We start from the raw sequence: 13,184 nt of genomic DNA on the forward strand, positions 1-13,184 counted from the left end.
TGCTAAGTGCTACAAATAAACATAAAAGATGGATATTCGTGAAAGTAAAATAATCAATTGGTTTAGATTAGGGATTTTGGATCTTCAGAAAAGACATTAGTAAGGTCAAAGAATTTTTTGAGATATGCATGGGATAAACATGAGAATAATTCCTATCTAAAGAGTAGGTTTGCATTGTCTTAGCATAAATTGCTAAGGAAAAACAGTACAAAGCTGCTTTATGCTTTAAGTAGAATAACCCTCTTAGATATTAAGTAAAACTCTAGCTCTTAACTTATGAATGAATTATTAAAGCTCCAAACTAAAAGAACTCCAAGAGTCTATTAGAATCCAGGCAAATTGGCATTTAAAGATTTCTGCTGTCATTCTCCAATAGTGACAACTTAAAGACCGATTACTGCTTATTTGTATTCCTTGACATTTCATATACACTGCACTTACCAAATGCATTGCCAAATACTTCTTTAAGCTAACTTCCTTTTCCCAAGCATATATGAAAGTATACCACACATAAACAGAACACAAAACTTAACTGTAAATGCCCATAAATTATCAAAACATGGACACTTCTGAAACCTCAAAATAGGGCAATAAATAAAACATGGCCAGCATCCCAGATGCACCCGATGTCCTGGTCTTACCTCATTCACTACCTCTCCTTCTTCCTATAGGTACTTAAAGGTTAACACAGTAGATTAACTTTCCAGTTTTATGAGACTGAAGCGCTGCCTACTGTGCTAAGGAGGCACCTAACTTAACAGTTTTAAATGAACCTTATATAGGATTCTTAGATAGATGATGATAGATAGATAGATAGATAGATAGATGATAGATGATAGATGATAGATATTACATTATGTATATTTATATTTATATTTATGTTTACATTTTTCCTTATTTATCCTATAGAAATGGTGTCTTGTACCATTCTTCCACAATTAACTTTTCTGTTATGCTTTTGTCTCAAGTACCCCCCAAAAGTATATTTTTTGAGATATGCATAGGTTCAAATATAGTAGATGATTCCAAAATGTCCTACAAAGTATTTTCATTAGCCGAAACTTTATATAGACAAGTTATCAGCTATAGAATATTTAGGTACTCCTTTTAACTTTAAACTAGTTTAAGTAGTATGACACAAAGTGGGAAAGTGAAAACATTAGCATAGTAACATTGATAAACAACTCTGTTTACTCCATAAATGTTATAGATACACTCTTTGCACTGAGTACAACTAAGTCTCATGGGTCATAGTCTGATGTTCCAAATCAATGGAGGTATTCTAGGGTTATCTGCCAAGTGTGGATGTTTTTCAATTGGTATAATTTTTGTTCAGATCTAACACTTCTGGGTGCGTATTTTTCCTTTTGAATTTTATCAGCTACATAGGGACTGTGTGGTTGTTAGAACCTACTTCTAGTTTCTGTTTGTTTGCTTCTTTTGTTTGCTCTCTGCTAATGTTCAAGGTAGTTTTCACAGACCTGGGTGCTTTTCTGCCACCTGTAATTACTTCTATTTTGGGCATGTAAATTACTAAACTTACCCTATTGTCTGAGATTTTCTAGCACAGCTGCTTTAAGGTTTGACTTCAACAGGAAGTACAAGTTGAACCGACTTTCCTTTGGCCATTATACACATATAATTGATCAACATCAATTACCTATACCTACAGACAGCAAGATCCAGGATGATCTGGTTATGTCTTTCATCATCTTTCACAGAGAAGTCAAGTTTGGGTTCATTTATTTTCAGGGCTTTTCCATCTTCACTGATCAAAGTTCTGGTAGTTTCCCTTTCTTCTTTGTAGCACTTAATTTTTCTTGGTCTTTCCATTATTTTTCCATCTGTCTAAGAGTTTCCAGTGTAGATTCAGGAGTAAACTCAGAGAGGTTACGCCAGAATGCTAGGTCTTCTTTGCTTTCATCTGACTTCTTTTGATTGAGTTCCGTTTCTTGTATTTCTAGCATCTGGTGGTCTTTGTTCTCTAAAGATGATAGGATAGTAGTGATATCTGTGTACCAATGCCTGGCAAAGCTTTGTCTGTTTTTATGCTATTTTTGAAGTTCCCTCTGAGCCACATGTTTCTGTCTTTGGCACATTTGAGACAATATGTTTTTTCCTCCTAATTACTGACTAATTCTGCCATTCTTGAATCCCTTCTGAGCTCCCTTTAGGAGGAGTGTCATCCTGCACTTTGTTGAAGAATTGCCACCACCAACCTCCTGCATCATTCAAATTCAGCACTCGAGTTACCCATGCAAAAGAGCTCCTTCAGATAGATGCTGTGCTGTGGGGTTTACTGTTGTTCAGCTCTCCAACGAAACATACAGTCAAGCTAAATTTTGTCAGCCCTTCAGATCCTTCCAAATTTTCCATTTTTTTTCAGGGTTGTTAAAAGCTAAATTGAAATATTCGTGTTTCTTGAGTTTGCTAACATTTTAAATTTCCCCAATGGTATTATTTTGAAGGTAGATAATTTTTAAATCCTTACACCATTGGTCAATGTGATCTCTATTCCTTGATGATGCAAGGAGAGTTCCTCCAGGGGGGAAAAATTACACAGTCACTGCATTTGGCATTCTGGCTTTCTGTCTAGTTAAGATCTGTGATCCAGTCTATGGCACCTTTCTGGTTTGTGGGCCTGGGAAGCCTACTGAGACCTCAAAGATCATTGGTAATAATTTATACTTTAATCTTTAATATATAAGAGTTCTGTTTGTGCCATGTCCTTGCCAGAACTTTGTACGGTCAATCCTTTTTTGTTTGTTTGTTTTAATTTTAGCCATTCTGGTGGGTATGCAGTGGTATTTCACTATAATTTTAATTTACACTTCCTTTATGACTACTGATATTGATCCCCTTTCTTATGATTATTGGAAACTGAATGTCTTCTTTTGTCTAGTATCTGTTCAAGTCTCTTAGCCATTGTTTTCTTACCTTTATGTCCTACAGGTTTATAGGGATTCTTTATCAGTTCAGGATATGAGCTCATTGGCAACTACATGTGTGGCAAATGATTTTTCCTACTTTGTTGACTTAAGTATTTTATTGTGAAAATTTTCAAGCATGTAAGTGAAAATTTGCAAAAAGAGCATAATGAACCTATGTCTATCATTATCACAAGAATTATTGTTCCATGGACAATCTAATTTCATCTCTACCTCATCCACTTTCACACACAATTGGATCATTTTGTAGTAGAAATTCCAAGATATATATTTATATATTTTTTACTTGTTAAAAAAAATCAGCTTCCATTTCTAAAAGATCAGAACTAATTTCCAAAATGTAACTAAAACATCCTTATTAGATAAAAGGTATCTAGTGGACAAGATCATTTTATACAGTCTTATTTGTTAATCTTCTCCATTATGAACAGTGCTTTCTTTCTCTTGTTAAATTATTTCCATCCTTTAGGAGTTAAAAAATTTTCCTATAGAATTCTTTAAAAATTTTACTGTTTTTTTTCCTTTTATATTTGAATTTAAAATCAATCTGGGCTTGATATTCATGTGTTGAAGGCGTCAAGTTTTTTTTTTTTTATGTATTGATATCTATACAGCAAGCATCTTGACTTTTTTTAATACAGTGCTCTATATTGCTAAATTACTGTATATCAAATTTCTATATATAAGTGAGTCTATTTCTGAATTTTCTATTCTGTTCTCTGTATTTGTCTAACCTAGCAACAATATCACATTCTTTTAATTATTACAGCTTTTAAAATAATTCCTGCTAACTAGTAGACCAGATATTCCAATGATGTACTTCTTGAAAGATATCTTGTCTATTCCTGGACCTTCATACATCTCAATGTATTTTAGAATCAACTCATCAACTTTTACAAATGAAAAACAAAAGCCTTGGGAATTATTAAGATTGCATTTTGTCTATAAATTAATTTGGAAAGAAGTGGAATGCTTATACTAGTCAATTTTGCAATCCATGATCATGTATTATCTGCTATTTATCCATCTATTTTCTTTAATTATTCTCCATATTTTTCCCCAAACAGAAGTCTTGTGTAATGTTTGTTAGATTTATTCCTACCTGCATGATATATCTTGGTGTTTTTATAAATGGTTTTATACGATTTTTATTTGCTTGTTATTATTTTATGGAAATACTAGATTTTTTTCACTACCTTTGTATTGCTTTATCTTGTCTAATTCACTTATAAATATGTATATGCAGATTCTTTTGGATTTTCTATATATTCTAAGTGTTCAGTCATATAATCTGTAAAACACCTATTTTGTTCTGACTGTTTTAGCTTATATTGCTTTTTTTCCTGGATCAGGGAGTATTGAAAGGAGGGATTATTTACTCTATCAGAAGCAGATATGAATGACTATGCGTTCTCTTTTACAAAAACACCTCAAACTTCTAATCCAACTTGATATCAAGAGAAGCATCTAAAAAATTTCGTTTTTCTTTACTCAATTAAAAAACATAATTTATATTATAAAATAGCTCTATTACCTTTTCTCTAATGGTATTCACTTAATTTAGTTTTCTGTACTGAGGTAGTAGGCATAAACCCCTCTATCTTCTCATTTTTTGACTGTCTCTCTTCACCTATCAACCATTCAGTCTGTAAATGGTTGAATCAAAAACCATTGGTAATAATTTATACTTTAATCTTTAATATCTAAGAGTTCTGTTTGCAATCACAGGAAATAGTCAACCTTCAGGGAGTACTTTCTACATAGTAGAAAATATGACCGTCCCAAAGATGTTTATATATATAATATGTATGATATATATGTGATCTCACAGGATGTTTATTTAAAAAAAATCAATGTAGTCGCCATCATACTCCAATTTTAAAAATAAAATAAAACTGAATGTTGGAGAATTCAAAGTATGTACCCATAGAAACCCAGTAGTAAAGAGTGTAACTCACATAAAAATTATGATTTAGCTAGTCCTCTAGTCTTTGTCAGTTTATATATTCATTGCATGTTTGTTACTGTTGTATAAAATATAGAAAAAAATTCAGCTAATATTTGTTGTTTTAAAGCATGAGATAATATGCCTTTTCCCACAAGATGCAAAGAATAAAATCTGGGCCTTTAAAAATCTTTAAGAATAATAATTTAAAAATCCTGTTAATTATATCTACTTTTTGAAGATGGAAACATTGACACAATGACCTGTATATGTAAAAAGTCTTTTAAATCTAAATTGTTAAAATTTTATGAAGATTTTTATGTTGATGTAATTTATTGAGCAAAACAAAGAAAAAACCCCACAAATGATGAGAACTATTATCTTTCCAACAAATGACTTTATTTTTTTTAAATAGTCTTCTTTAAAAACAAGGATTTAATTCACATAATGAAAACATTTGTTTCAACATTTTACCTTGGGTTCTCCCTTCCTGACATATACCTTGTATTACTGGGCATATAGAAAATTATAAATCCACTATTATTGAATTCAGCCCTGGCTAAAATACAGAACTGGAAGCCAGAGACTATACAGGCTTCTATATAATACTATTTCTTTGAGAAGACAAATCACTCAACTAAGAAGCGGCATGCAAACTGATCTGTGTTTGCTTCTTGCTTTCCTAATAGTTTATATGTGACTTGAACACTTTCTTTTTTATTCTTTGTGCTTCAGAATTTTGTACCTAGTAACAAACCAATAATCTAGATCAAGGACTAGCAAACTATATGGTCCAGGAACCAAATTTGGCCACAAACCAAGAATGTTATTTACATTCTTAAATTGTTCATTTTATGTTATGTTATTTTTATTTATTTATTTTTTTTATTATGTTCAGTTAGGCTAACTGAACATAATAAAATGTTCATTTTAAATGACTATATACTTAAATGATATCCTTGATTCTACCTCTTGGCCCATAAAACTTAAGAATAACTTTGAGAAAGTGTTTACTAACACTAATCTAGATAATTTCTAAAATGTTTTCTTGATTAGGAGTCCTTGACCCCAAATAAAGATATATTTGGTTCATTATCAGATAGGATTAAGTAAAACAAAACAAAACAAAATCTCTAAGTGTTTCCAATTGGAAGCCAGCTAATAGAAGGAATAGAGCTACAAAAGTGTTAAAAGATTTGGGTTTCCAGGTCAGTTAAGCTTCTGGTAGCATTCTGATTATTAGAAACCCAAAGTTATGGGGTTAGTTGTATTCCACCAAATATTTGAAATTTATATATTTATATATTGAACCTTAGACTGTGACTACATTTGGAGATAGGGCCTGTAGGTATGATTAAATTGAAATTAGGTGCTCAGGGTGCGTGCTAATACGATTTGACTGTTGTCCTCAATAGGAAGAAAAATCTGGGCACAAAGAGAGGGACACCAGGGATATGCATACACAGAAGAAAGACCATGTGGATACACAGCGAGATGTGGGCATTTGCAAGTCAAGGACAGAGGCCCTAGGAGACACCAAACCTGCCAAAACCTTGATCTTGGGATTCCAGCCTTCAGGACTGTGAGAAATTACATTTCTGTTGTTTAAGACATCCTGTCTCTGGTACTTTGTTATGGCAGCCCTAGCATATTAATACAAGAAATTCAAGAAACTACAACACAATGAACTCTGGTCCTCTGGGAACAACTGTGTGATTTTCAAGAGGACATCCAAATGTTTCCATCAAAACATAATGTTTGATAAATATGAAGTACATTATCCTGCAAATAACCATATTTGCTTCTCTTCTACTTTTCTCTTATTCTGTGAGCACCTCTTTTTAGTATAACATAAATTTGAATCTGCTGGCAGAAGAGACTGGGTAATATAGTTTCTAGCACCTATGATTCTGATGAGTGCAAAAAAAGGAAGGTGAACAAACAAGAGGAAATTAATTATTATGGAGAGCAAAATAAGTAGAGGTACCCTCTCCTACAATCATCTGTACTGGGTCTAACTATAATTAACTCTTGAACAATATAAGAACAGCATCGTGCTTTCATCAAACATGCTATAACTGTCTCATACTTAGATGTGCTCACTTCCTCTCTGCAAAAAGAAGCATAAAGTCTGATTAGTCACTATATTCATCTTTTTGATACTAATTTATTTTAATTCACTTATAATTCCCTTCAGATATATTGAAATTAAATAAATATTTTCAAACGCCATTTTCAGTTAGGAAGTGTTAGCTAGCAGACCAGTGCATCCTCAAAGAACATAGGACAGATTACATCAGTGACCTATTTAAGGGCAGTGGGAAGCTTCAGAGATAACTAAAGGGCTTAAGACACTGGAATGGGAAGAATCTCAGAAACTCAGAATCTGAGAGGGGTGAGCAGTCTGTAGCACCTTCTACCCTTAGGACACTTGTTGGTTCTGGGCTTGGACAAAATTCTGAGAACTGTATGTAAAACTTGAAGAAAATTCCCAGGGGAATTATGAGGACAGAGAAACCAGGAGAGTTTTTTTTATTAAATTTGGAGTAGTTTCAATTACATAACAGGTTTCCAATTTAGGACATTTATCAAATGTAAATGAAATTATTGATTTAGAATTTAGGATCCATTAGGAAGAAGAACCCAGACAAATACATCAGGCTGTTAGTTGGAAACCCTGGAATGCCAGAGTAATGCAGAGGCAAACTGAGTGAACTGAGCCTACCAGAGCTATACCCTAACCTGACTTAGCATAGCTCCTTCTTGAATTGTCCACTACTGCATTTTGCTAGTGGCCAGTAAAATGAATTCTTTTTAGAGGAGTTAAATCATCTGGAGTGACTATCCTTTTCACACTCAATATCGGGATTCCTTTAAAAATTATTACATATAAAACAAGACAAAACACCCTGACCAAAAGTGAAAAGGAAAAAAAAAATCAAAACAGAAGGGAAAATAGGAAGTGCCGTACAAATGGTCCAAATATTGAATGAACTGACGAGGACTTTAGACATTTATGATTATTATGTTCAAGAAACAGAGAAAAACATGGAGAAAAGTGATGCTGATTGAAGAATCTCACAGGAGGATTGGAATTGATAAATTAAACAGGAATGCAAGAAATTGAAAAGTAAAATATTTGAACTTAGAAACTCATCTGATGTGTTAGACACAGCAGAATTTATTAGAGGCTGCCACTGAGTCCGGTTTATAGTCAACCCACAGATAAACTACTAAAGCCATTGACAGCTACTCAATCTAACACAATGAATCCAGACTGATAAGTGTACCCACATTGATTAATTTGGTCCAGTTCCATGTGATGTCTCTTATTCCTTAATATAAACCCTTAAAATTTATTCAGTCAATCCCTAAATATATTCCCCAGGTTTTTCTCTCTCCCTCTCTCTCTTTCTCTGTGCATATGTATGTATATATGTGTGCATTCTATATTTACCTAATCCAGACTTTGTTCTTACCTGCATGAGGGATTCTGATTGCTGCTTTCTGACTCTAGATATGTGTCTGGATTTGGTTGTGGATCTTGGGAAGAACACTTCCTCTTAAAAAGTTTCTGCCTCAGGGCGCCTGGGTGGCTCAGTCGTTAAGCGTCTGCCTTCGGCTCAGGTCATGATCCCAGAGTCCTGGAATCGAGCCCCACATCGGGCTCCCTGCTCAGCAAGAAGCCTGCTTCTCCCTCTCCCACTCCCCCTGCTTGTGTTCCTGCTCTCACTGTCTCTGTCTCTGTCAAATAAATAAATAAAATCTTTAAAAAAAAAAAAAAGTTTCTGCCTCAGATGAAAACATTATAGTCTCTACAAACAGAAACTTAAAGATATAATGAAAGGCTGCCCAGCTAGTAAGGAAGTCTCAAACTGTTTGTGAGTTTATGATTTTTCATTCATGTTCATTCACTCAAATATCCCTATTATAATGTCCTGAATTCCACTCTCACTTTCACATATCATTTTTAATGAAGTTAGGAATTTAACTTATGTTTTAATTTAAGGAACAGAACTATTTGCTTATGGCTTACAGATAATTGACACTGTTTATATAAGATAAGCAGTTATTTTAGTTTGCTGATTCTCTAATGGGAACGGAGCCAAGATTTTTAAGCTCTAAAATTGTTATTTTATATCTGCAATATCTTTAGTGAGGTCAGAGGCAGCCATTCAGTCAGCTGTCATTTGGTCTAATTTCTAACCTAAAATTCTGTTGGATCAGCACCTTGGTCTCCCAAACTTGGACTTCAGTAGGTATGCCATTCTAAACAACTGTGTGTTACAAGTTACTTTGTATCCATTGCATGGTAGTGACTACTAGTATCACATGTTCTCACTCATATAAAACTAATCTCAGATTCCCATTATTAAGAATCTATTTTCTAAAACCATTTCTAGTAGCAAATATAATATCAGTCTTTAATTTGTCAGGAAAACAGAAACAACTATATATTATAGCAAATGCTTTAATAGAGTGAATTAAAGATTTAAAAATCCTTTGGAAACTGTGAGTGAGCAAAGATTACTAGAGCTGTTTCTGGAGCTTAGGAAATTAGTAAATGCAGAAAACGCAGGATATTGCCTTTTTTAAAATTTAAGGTAATTATTATGAATGTTCAAAATAAATCAAGAAAGGATAAATTAACAATGGATAAAATAGGGAAAGAAAACTAAGCTTTGGCTGAAAGTGAAATAGTGGTAGTCAAAAGTGCTTACCAAAACAATTATTCAAACAACCAACTAAAAATGAAAAACCTAAATGTCACCATATAATTATTGACAGAACAATGTGATTAAACACCACCAAAGAACATAAGTTCCTTTAACACAGGATACAAGAATTTTAACTGTTTCAAACAGTTGCATACATCAGGAAATACAAGGATAATTTCAGTCAGAGAGGTATAACTTCTTGGCCATCAGATGTCCACAAAGACACTCAGCTGAATTAATTAATCATCACCTGATTTAATTCAGAATCCTGTTTAATGCTTTATGCAGGTATCTATGATGTCAAATAAAAATACTAAAAGAGAATATGAAGGAAAAAATATGTACCATAAGATAAAGAGTGATCATAATAATAAAGAGAAACACTTTATAATGATAAATGGGTCAATTTACAAAGAATATTTAACAATTTTAAATGAGTATGCACCTAGTAACAAAGTTTCAAAATACAGGAAGTAAAACTGACAGAACTATAAGGAGAAAGAGAACCACAGCTGGCAATGTTAACATCTGCTTCCACTGACTGATAGAGCAAACAGCAAATCCACAGACCATTTGTGAGAATATACAATACTTGAAAAACTCTACCAAGTAACTTGAGGTAATGGATACCTAAAAATGGCATAATAACTTATCTTTTCAAGTGCATATGAACATTCACCAGGGTAGATCATATTGTGAGCCATAAAACAAGTTTCAAAATATTGACTGCTTGAAATAACACAAAGCATATTCCACAAGTACAACCTTGATAACAAAACCACACAGAAACTATAAAAGAAAGCCAAAGACCAATATTCCTCAAGAAAATAGATACAAAATTATTTTGTAAAAGTGTAATCATTGATATATAAAAATAAATGTTTCATGACTAATAGGGGTATATTCCTGATATGCAAAATTGACTTTAAATCCATATATCAATCTGTGTAGTTTATCATATCAAAAATATAAAGGGGAAACAGTACATGATTTTCAAAAGATGAGAAAATATTTTTGACAAAATGATGACTCAGTATTAAGATGTCTATTATTCCTAAATTGATCTATAAACATATTGTAACTCTCATGAACACCTGTTACATAATAGAAATATATTTTTGGTCTCTTTCCCCAAGTTACTGACACAGTGCTCCTAAACTGTTGTAATTTCCTGAATAGTAGGGGTGCCCTAGATTCCTGACACAAAACTCCTAAAATCCTTGTAATTTCCTGAATGACAGGAGTATCTTTTATGCTAATGAGGCATCTCTAGGTGGGCTTCTGGATGGCGGCTGGTCACCAGAAAGACCAAGTCATTATTAGAAGCTTAGAAATTTCATCTCCAGCCCTCATCTTCCAGGAAGGAGAAAGAGGCTAGAGATTGACTTAATAACTGACCACACCTGCATGCTGAAGCCTCTGTAAAAATCCATAAATTATAGGGTTTGGAAGTTTCTGGGTTGATGCCAGGAGGGTGGCACATCCCAGCTTCACAGAGACTGAAGATTCTGCACCTGGAATCCTTCCAGATTTCTCCCTATGTACCTCCTCATCTGGCTGTTCCCCTGTATCTTTTATTATATCTTTTATAATAAACTGGTAAACCCAAGTGTCTCCCTGAATTCTATGAGCCAAGAAATAGTGTTTTCTTTTAATATTCCACCATGCTTATTTGTAAAAATGGCAACCTATTTATAAATATATATATATATATACATTGCAAAAACTCTGTACTAGCAGAGTAGGGAGTATACGAGAAATCTCTGTACCTCCCTCTCACTTTTGTTGTAAACCTACACCTGTTCAAAAAAAATAAAATAAAATAAAATAGCTGTCAAAATAAAATTAAATAAAATAAATAAAATAAAATAAAATAGTTGTCTTAAAAAAAAACACTCTGCAATAGCCAAAACAAATTTGTAAAGAAAACAGATGCAAATAACTTAAACTACTGGATTTCAGGATGTACTAGAAAGCTATAGTAATAAAGGAAGTGTGAGGTTTTTTTTTTAAATATAGTGTGATAATTGTCTAGAGATGGACATATAGGTCAGTGGATAGATTTTAAAGTATCTAGAGATCAACTCACACATATATAATAAATTCATTTCTGGCAAACATTTCAAGGAATTCAATAGGGACAGGATAGGTTTTCGTCGTTATGTTTGTAAACAAGCAGTGCTATAGAAAGAATAGTGAAGAAGGCGTTATTTGAGCTAAAGGTAAATATACTGAATAAGAGAAAAGAATGGAGAATCCAGAGCGAGAGTTCTACACACAAATGGCCCATAAACAATGTTTGCCAAGGTAACTCAAACCAAATTTATAGTATAGTATAGTATGGTATAGTATATCCAGAAATTAACACAAAATGGATCATGGACCTACACATCAAAAAGTACAGCGATATGATTTTTGCAAAAAAATATACAAAAAGAGATCTATAAATTTGGGATAGGCAAAGACTGCTTAAAGAACATAACAAACATAAAAATAATGAAAATAATAATAATTTGGACTTCATCAAAATAAAATTCTGGTCTTTATAGGATGTGATAAATAAAATACCATTAATAAAATGCTATTAATAAAATGAAAAGGCAAACCACAAAATATACATATACATATATGAGAGATACATGACAAAGACACATCCATAATATGTAAGTAAAGAACTTTTTAAACTTAAGAAGAAGAAGAAAATAATAAAAATGGTTACAGGATTTTAAAATATAAGAATATTAAAGAGGTCATGAAAAGATGCTAAACATCATTAATCATCAGGGAGATGGTGATTAAAAGCCCAAGAAGATAAGACTACTTACATAAAGAAAAGATAAAAATTTAAAAAAAAAGTTGTTAATAATAAATTTAGGCAAGAACGAACAGCTAGAACTTTTATTCATTGCTGGTGGGAGTGTACAATTGTACAGTCATTTTGTTTCAAAATTTACCAGTTTTCTTTAAGTTAATTATACATTTATCAGAGACCCAACAATTTCACTACCAGGTATACCCAAAGAGAAAAGAAAAAAATAATATGTGCATAAAAAGACTTGTTCATGAATGTTCATAGCAGCTTTATTCTTAGTAGATCCAAAATGAAGGTACTCAATGTCTACCAGAAAGTAAACAGGTAAGCAAATCAACAGGTACATTCATATCATGTGTACTATCCAACAATAAAAAGGATAAACTACTAATTACACAAAAGGAGTTGCTGAATGAAAGAAGTGAGACATAAAATAGTACATGTAGGATTCTATTTATATGGGATTCAGTATAAGGCAAAATTAATCTATGTCAGTAGAAATCAGAATGCTGGTTTCCTATGTGGTGGGGATTAAAAGGGATTTATACATAGAGGATTATTCTTAGGTAATGGGCATGTTCTATTTTAAGATGGGAATAATTATCAAAAACTTAACAACTATACACTAAAAATGAATGGATTTTATTTTATGGAAATCATCTCTCAGTTAAGTTGATATAAATAGCAAGAAGAAACTGGTTTATATAAGTTATGATACATTAATCACAAGACCTATTATAGAATGGTATTGAATTCTGAAT

The 13,184-nt window shown here is 32.6% G+C and overlaps 1 pseudogene; it reads right to left on the reverse strand.

Moving 5' to 3' along the window:
* Window positions 1-1,248: 1,248 nt before the first annotated feature.
* On the reverse strand, window positions 1,249-2,992 carry LOC102743866 (dynein axonemal assembly factor 11 pseudogene; annotated as a pseudogene).
* Between the last annotated feature and the right edge of the window lie 10,192 nt (window positions 2,993-13,184).

This window comes from Leptonychotes weddellii, chromosome 11, assembly GCF_054177405.1.
Source record: "Leptonychotes weddellii isolate Sample4059 chromosome 11, ASM5417740v2, whole genome shotgun sequence".
Taxonomy (NCBI): domain Eukaryota; kingdom Metazoa; phylum Chordata; class Mammalia; order Carnivora; family Phocidae; genus Leptonychotes; species Leptonychotes weddellii.